The sequence below is a fragment of the Arvicanthis niloticus genome, chromosome 20 (assembly GCF_011762505.2).
Source record: "Arvicanthis niloticus isolate mArvNil1 chromosome 20, mArvNil1.pat.X, whole genome shotgun sequence".
Taxonomy (NCBI): domain Eukaryota; kingdom Metazoa; phylum Chordata; class Mammalia; order Rodentia; family Muridae; genus Arvicanthis; species Arvicanthis niloticus.
Genome location: NC_047677.1, coordinates 36,796,288 through 36,803,443, shown reverse-complemented (window position 1 = coordinate 36,803,443; position 7,156 = coordinate 36,796,288). Strand labels below are relative to the sequence as shown.

Sequence of the window (7,156 nt, the reverse complement as noted above, 5' to 3'; positions counted from 1 at the left end):
AATTAAAAATAAAACCTTTCTCTTGCCCTGGGAAGTCTCAATCAAACCCAAACCATTTGATCTGTGTCCTTCCTATGACTGTTTAAAAGATTCACCCTGGAAAATAAGGTACACTTTAATGGAAGATTACATAATCTTTTTTTTCTTCTTCCTGTCCCTTCAGGAAAATTTAGAAATTTTATTCATAATCTTCATATTTAATGATTTGTGCTTTGTGGTTTAAAAGAAAAATCCGGGGCATCATATTAGCTATGTCAACTTTATTATGTGTCATTTAGTTAAATGTGAAGTTTCTTTTAAAGAAAGGGGTGGGGTGTGCATGACATTCTAGGAAGAGAATGGTATGCTTGACTTGAAACATCAGCTATAGTAGAAAACTCTCTGATAGTCCCTTGAGGGCGTAGTCTTGATGGCTCCACTTACAAGAAAAGGTGAGCTCATTCATCTGAGAAAACAAATGACTGAGACACTTACTCACCCAGGCACAGTGTGTCCTGTGTGTTCCCCAACATGGGCACTGGGCCTTCTTAAAGCAATATAAGTGAAACTACTAGGTATGTGGAGAACCACTTCCTTTCCACTGTGAAATAAGGAAGATTACATTACCATCACTCAAATATGACCATTACCAAATATTTGGTGCAGATATTCTAAAGGAAGAAAACCAGAGGACAGGACAGGTAGTTCCAAGGTTGAGAGCACATACTTCTCTTTGCGTTCAGTTCTCAGCGCTCACAACCACAAACTCACTCCAGCTCCGGTATATTTTGCACTGTAATCATTAATATAAATTTCATAAATTATATTAATGAAATAATGGACTTTTTTACCAACTTGATGTTTGGAATGGAACGTAATGACCTTCCATTAGTCTAACCAGCAAATAATTGTTAGAAATCTATATGTCAGAGGTAAATCCCTTTTTATAAGGTCAGAGGCTGTGACACAAGCTATAGAAATGAGCTCACAGAATCCCTGGTTACAGATGTAAGTAAACTCGTCCCTGGTTACAGGAGTGCGCTCAATCCTAGTTACGGAAATGACCTCACAAAGTCCCTGGTTACAGGAGTGCGCTTAGAGCATCCCTGGTTACAGAAGCAAGCTCACTGTGGCGGCTGTTGAAGTGCAGGGCCGCGGTCGACATGTTCCAGGGCATGGACGGCCAAGTTGGCAGGTTGGGCTCCAGATCCATGAAGCCCCCTGGAGGAGAATCGAGTGATCTTTTTGGAAGTCTAGAAGAACGGATTCCTTCAACACGCAAACCTAACAGAATGGCATCTAATATTTTTGGACCACCTGAAGAGCCTAAACATATACCCAAGAGGACAAATCCTCCAGGGGGCAAAGGGAGTGGGATTTTTGATGAATCAACTCCTGTAAAAACTCGCCAACGCCTGAATCCACCCGGTGGGAAGACCAATGACATATTTGGGTCCCCAATCACTGCCACTGCGCCTCTGGCACACCCAAACAAGCCCAAGGATCATGTTTTGCTGTGTGAAGACTCTAAATCTGACCGGAACACTGCAACAAATGCTATACCCAGAGGAGAGCATGCAAAGAAACCAGACCCAACACCTACAGTTGACAGTCATGAGCCCAGACTGGGACCAAGACCTCGCTCCCACAACAAAGTCCTGAACCCACCAGGAGGCAAATCCAGCATCTCCTTCTATTGAGAGGTTCCTGCTCTGCCTGTAACTAGATCCGAATAGGGTATTGAATGTTAGTGTTTCCTTTAACCCGAATGAGTTGGGGGTGGGAGAGGGTTTGTCATGAATGTGGGGTTGGCTGCTTGTAGGACTTGTTGTCATTGGAAGAGCTTCCCAGAGGACTGTGCCTTCTAGAATGCCAAGATATAAATCTTCGGTGATAAAATGGGGTGTTCTGGTTCCTCCTTCCTAGTTAGTTGCTCTCTGTGAAACAGATCTGTAAAGCTGTGGGAAAGGCAGAAGAGATGGGACCCATTAGCAGAAAGATGTCAGGATCTGTCTTGTCCTTGTATCAGCAGTTTGCTGGCTGTTGGGCATCTAAGAATGGTTTGGGTGAAGAAGAACCCAGACCACCTCTCTGTGGGGTGGAGGAAATATATAAACAAACTCTTAAATACAAAGTAAAGTCTTCCTTTCAGGAAATGCCCATCACTAAAAGCTTCCACCTCTGAGATACCACTGAACTCTAAATGTCTCCTCCTCCCAACATGTCACTCTATAGTATTGAAACTTGATTGCTCCTTGTGGTAGCAGTGAACAGGAAATCAACCCATTATTTTCAGTCCTGTCCTGGGTGGAAGTTTGGGTTTTTATTTTATTTTATTTTATTTTATTTTATTTTATTTTATTTTATTTTATTTTTAATGCATCTATCCCACACCTGCACCTAAAACCATGGCCAGGACTGAGGTAGCATCCTGTCTTCCTCTATAGTTGCCTTGCTTCCTGACATGCCAGATTTGCATATAGGTTATTTTTTTGGTTTGTCTCATCAGCCTTAACTATATATAGGCCTTAGTTCTGCACTTGTGAGGGGGTTCTCCCTGTTCATGGTTCTTCCTCTACATAAGGTCTCTGGCCTCTCTGCAGGGCCATTTATATCCAGGTATCAGGTGGATTCCTGTTTTCCTGCCTTGCTTTGTTCCTGTAGTTGGGAGGAAGGCCAGCTGAAGGATGTTGGGTTGGGTTGGCTTCTTTCCCAATGTCCAGAAAAGTGTTCTTTCTATCAGCTTCTTCTTATAAATACCCATGCACCGCTTCAACACTTAGAAAAGTGCTACTCTGTACACCAAAACAAAATAGCTGCCCAAGCTGCTTTTAGAAAGCTTTAGCCTTCTTTTCCTTGCTCATAAACAGTGCCCCTTGGGCCAGAATTGTTTTACAATAAGGTCACAACTGTCATTTGACAGCAGAGTTACTGGGCCCCACAGACATGTCACTTCATCTGTCAGACAGATGTCCCTCCTGTTCAGCCCTTGAGGGGTTCTTGATTTCCCCTCTGGTGTACATCTGCGAAAAGGGCATCATAGTGGTGCTATTTTTGTTTCACCTGCCTACAGGCAGCTTCATAGCAAGTGCCAAAAATGCCCTCAGTACATTTTGGAAAAGCAGCAGTCCCGTGGTCACACTCAAACCAACCCACAAGTGCCTGAAGGGGCCATCTGCCGAGCTCTGCTTCTTAAAGGTTCTGTTGAGGGGTCTGACCATGGCTTTGTCAACCAAAGAGTTCCCCCCTTCAGCTGCCCTGTATCCTGAAGCCAAGTAACATGTCCAACACGTCTGTAACAACTCAAAGGGGGCGTGGTTCTGTCATTATGGGGATGTCATTTGGAACTCAGAGCACTTTTCCACTTAAGAAAATGTCATATATGATGTTTGTTTAGCCCATCCACTAACTTCTTTAGCTTATGATGAAATAATACAATGATAGAACTAAACCTTTTGTAGCTGCTCTCCTGAGTAGAAAATGATTTGAGAATTCCAAATTGTATTGTCAAGAAGGAATCTAACATCGCTATGCTGATTCTGCCATTAACCCAGTGAGAGAAAAGCTCCAAGCTCCACCTGCTGGCCTGGATGGCTGGAAGGATATGGGGACCTGCGACAATGACCCAAAGCAGTGACTGCTTTATTCATCTCTCCATCTTTCTATCTCTTCCACTACAGCCGGGCTCAAAATGTAAATCTGTAAATTAGTCCCCAGCTAAATTCAGTCGTATACAATTAGCACTTGCATTAAGCCTTAAAGCTTTTTAAAGTGTGTGTGAAAATGTGCCAACATTTTTCTATCACTATGTCAGAGCAAGAAACCTGTCCTTACATCATAATGCAATTTTGGTAGGAACATTATGATATTTTTATGAGGCAGAACTGAGTATAATGGTTGAATTAAACTTAGTAACCCCCCCCCAAAAAAAAATTAAGTTCACAGCATCTGTGGTTGCAAGAGTGAGGTCAGAGCATCCCCAGTTACAGAAGTGAGCTCAGAGAATCCCTGGTTACAGATGTGAGCTCAAAGCATCCCTGGCTATACAAGTGAACTGAAAGCAAAGGAGCAAAGATGCCTTGACTCGGGTTATGTGAATCCTCAGGGACAGTGCCACACTGAGACTGAATCCTAGTCTTCAATTTCCCAGTGTGCACAGGGCTCTGGACAGGATTGTCTATTCCAGGACAGTAGCTAAAAGGTTTTGAATATCTAGGTCAGGGGATACAGTTCACTGGGAAAGTGCTTGTCCACTGTGTACATGCAAGACTTTGGGCTCTATCACCCACCAGAGAAGGGAGAATCTTTTAAGCTCTCAAAACTGAATCAACTCAAAAAGCTCTACTCTGTTTTTAATCAAGACATAAGCTTTGCAGGAAAGGGCTTTATTTTTTTTCTTATTCCCCTATCATAGTAATCAGAGATTAGCAAGCTTGTGGTCTATGAAGGGGTCAATACCAATACTTTCAGCCTTGCTGGCGCTGCTGTCAGGTTGAAACATGAACACAGGGATAGATCAGTCCATCGATGTTCACATTGGTGTTCCCAAGGTTGTTATTTATAGGAACATTTTTTTTTAAAAGCTGCATCTTGCCAAACCCAGCAAAAAGTATATACAACTAGGTGAAGAGATGGTTTCCATACAGGTGTCAACAAAGCAATCAAAGTAAACATCACTCTGCTTCATTAAAAGGAACCCCCAACTTGCTAAAAAAATAAAAAACAATTCCTGTGTTTAGATGATTTTATGTACAAGTGAATAATTTCAGTTTTAAATTTGCACTTAGATAAAATAAGACTTTAAAAGGTCATGAAAAACATTTAGAAATATGATTTTTTTGTGTACTGAACTCGGAAGAATTACCCAACACTATAAAGTAAGTTTTAGACTACAATTTGAACTATAAAATCAAAAGTAGCTATAATCACATCATGATTAAAACTACAGGAGCTTAACGTTAGATTAGAATGAAATTATTATTAGTCAGAATCCACAACATTTGTCAGCAAAAATAAAAATCACATTTTCATATAAGAATTTAATGTCAAGCTAATTAACTTAGAGTTAGACTTCCCTTTAAAATTCAAACAAATTTGCATTTCAGAGCCTGGTTCAAAGACACACATGTGCACATACAATCCAGGGTTCCTGCCAAAAGGTTTATTCTTATTGATTCAGCATTCAACCCTTATACTTTCTGAATAAAATAAAAATATAAGTGGAAATTAATTGAATATCAACACTCTACTAATGGAAAGAATAGGTTCTTGTTGTTGTTGAGGGCTTTTGTTGTTTTGTTTTGTTTTATCCTAGGACTTGTGGCTATTCTTTATGGAGGTCAGTGGGAGTAACTGGGTCCCTCTTCCACTTCATGGAGGTATCAACAGTTTCCTCATGTAGCTCTACCGTGCCTCTGGTTTGAATACCTTTTGCTTTCCTCACATCCTCACTGTTTCTTTGACCAAGTTGTTGAATTTAGGAGATGGTTTTGTCCATTAATGAACGGACATTCTTACTGCTTTTGTTGAAAATGGATTTTTTTCACACACTGTATTCTGATTTTCAGACACTATATTCATACACTAATTCCCCTTCCCAAGCTCCTTAGCTACTGCCTCCCAAATGCATAGCCTTTCTGGTTCTCTCCATAGAAAATAAACAGGCACCTTAAAATGAAATTAATAATAATAACAATAATAGTACTATAAAATAAAAATGAAACAAAGCAAATAGAACGAAACAAACAAAAAAACAGAGCCAAAGAAAATGCACCATAAATAAATGCCGTGTAAACATGCACATTGGCATGCAAAGAAATACTCTAAAAGCTTAAAATTGAAAACCACAATATATACACAAAAGACCTGAAGGGTAAGTAAACGAAGGAAAAAATCCCACACAAAGCAATCTGAGACAAAAAAAAAAAAAAAAAAAAAAAAAGTCCTCCCAAAATACCATTGAGATGATTTTATATTTTTTGTTTGTTTGTTTGTTTTGCCATGTGTTGCTGGGCATGGGACCTGGCCTTAGGAGTGGTTTCATACAACTAGTGAGAGTCTGTTCAAAGATTTTTATTTGTAAATGCTTATCAACTGGAGACAGCTTCTGGGTTAGAGATGGGACCCTATGTCTATTCTTAACACTGGTACCACATCAGGCTCAGACATGTGCAGGCCATGTGCACGCTGTCACAGTCTCTGAGTTCATATGTGCATCAGTCCTGCTGTGTTTAAAAGGCCTTGTTACCTTTGTGTCCTCAATCTCTTCTGGCTCTTTCTCTCTCTCTCTCTCTCTCTCTCTCTCTCTCTCTCTCTCTCTGCCTCCTCTTCTAGTTGCCTAACCCTGAAGGAGAGAGACTTGATAGAGACACCTCTTTTAGGATTATACACCGTCCAGTTGTGGGTCTCTGTATATTCCCATCTACTTCAGGAGAAAGTGTCTCTGATGATCACCGAGTAAGACATTGGTCTTATCTATAAGTATAGCAGAATGTCATTAGGAGTCATTTGTGGCTACATTCCTTTAGGAGAACAGTAGTAGTTGGCTGTTGCCCTGGGTCTCTAGCATAGTCTCAGGTTTTTGGCTGGCTAAGCAGTGTCAGGTATAGGTTCCATCTCATGGAATAGGCCTTCAATCTAATCAGATATGAATTGGTTAGTCCCACAATCTTTGTGTCACTATTACACTACTGTTGAATTAATATTTAATAAATAAATCACATCAGTGGATTCGCTACCTGCCTCAATGCTTTATGTTCTGGAATGAAAGCCACACCCACAGCCTTTATGTTTTGGTATTCCTTAATCAGTTCCATAGCTGGACTACTGCCTAACCTCCACTAGTGATAAAATCTACCTCCCGCCGGTGATGCAGTTACAACTTACTAAATTCTGTGTTCTGTCTTGGCTGCTCTGGGCCTCTCTCTCCTGGCTCCTTCACATGGCAGCCATGACTCTCTGTCCTGTATTCTTCTCAGACATAGCATCTCTCCTCTCTTCCATATTCTTTCTGCATGGTAGCTCTCCCCTCCCTTCTCCTCTCTTCCAGTCTCAACCCCAGGAAAATCCAAAACCCTGCCTCTGTCTGTCCTTCCCAGCTATTAGCTGTTGACATTTTCTTAAAACACAAAAATTCTAGGATAACTTAACATGACATCCATCCATAAATCAAACTAAA

The 7,156-nt window shown here is 40.8% G+C and overlaps 1 pseudogene; it reads left to right on the top strand.

Annotated features, from left to right (window-relative positions):
- Nucleotides 1-1,101: 1,101 nt before the first annotated feature.
- On the top strand, nucleotides 1,102-1,952 carry LOC117724944 (jupiter microtubule associated homolog 2 pseudogene; annotated as a pseudogene).
- Nucleotides 1,953-7,156: the final 5,204 nt, after the last annotated feature.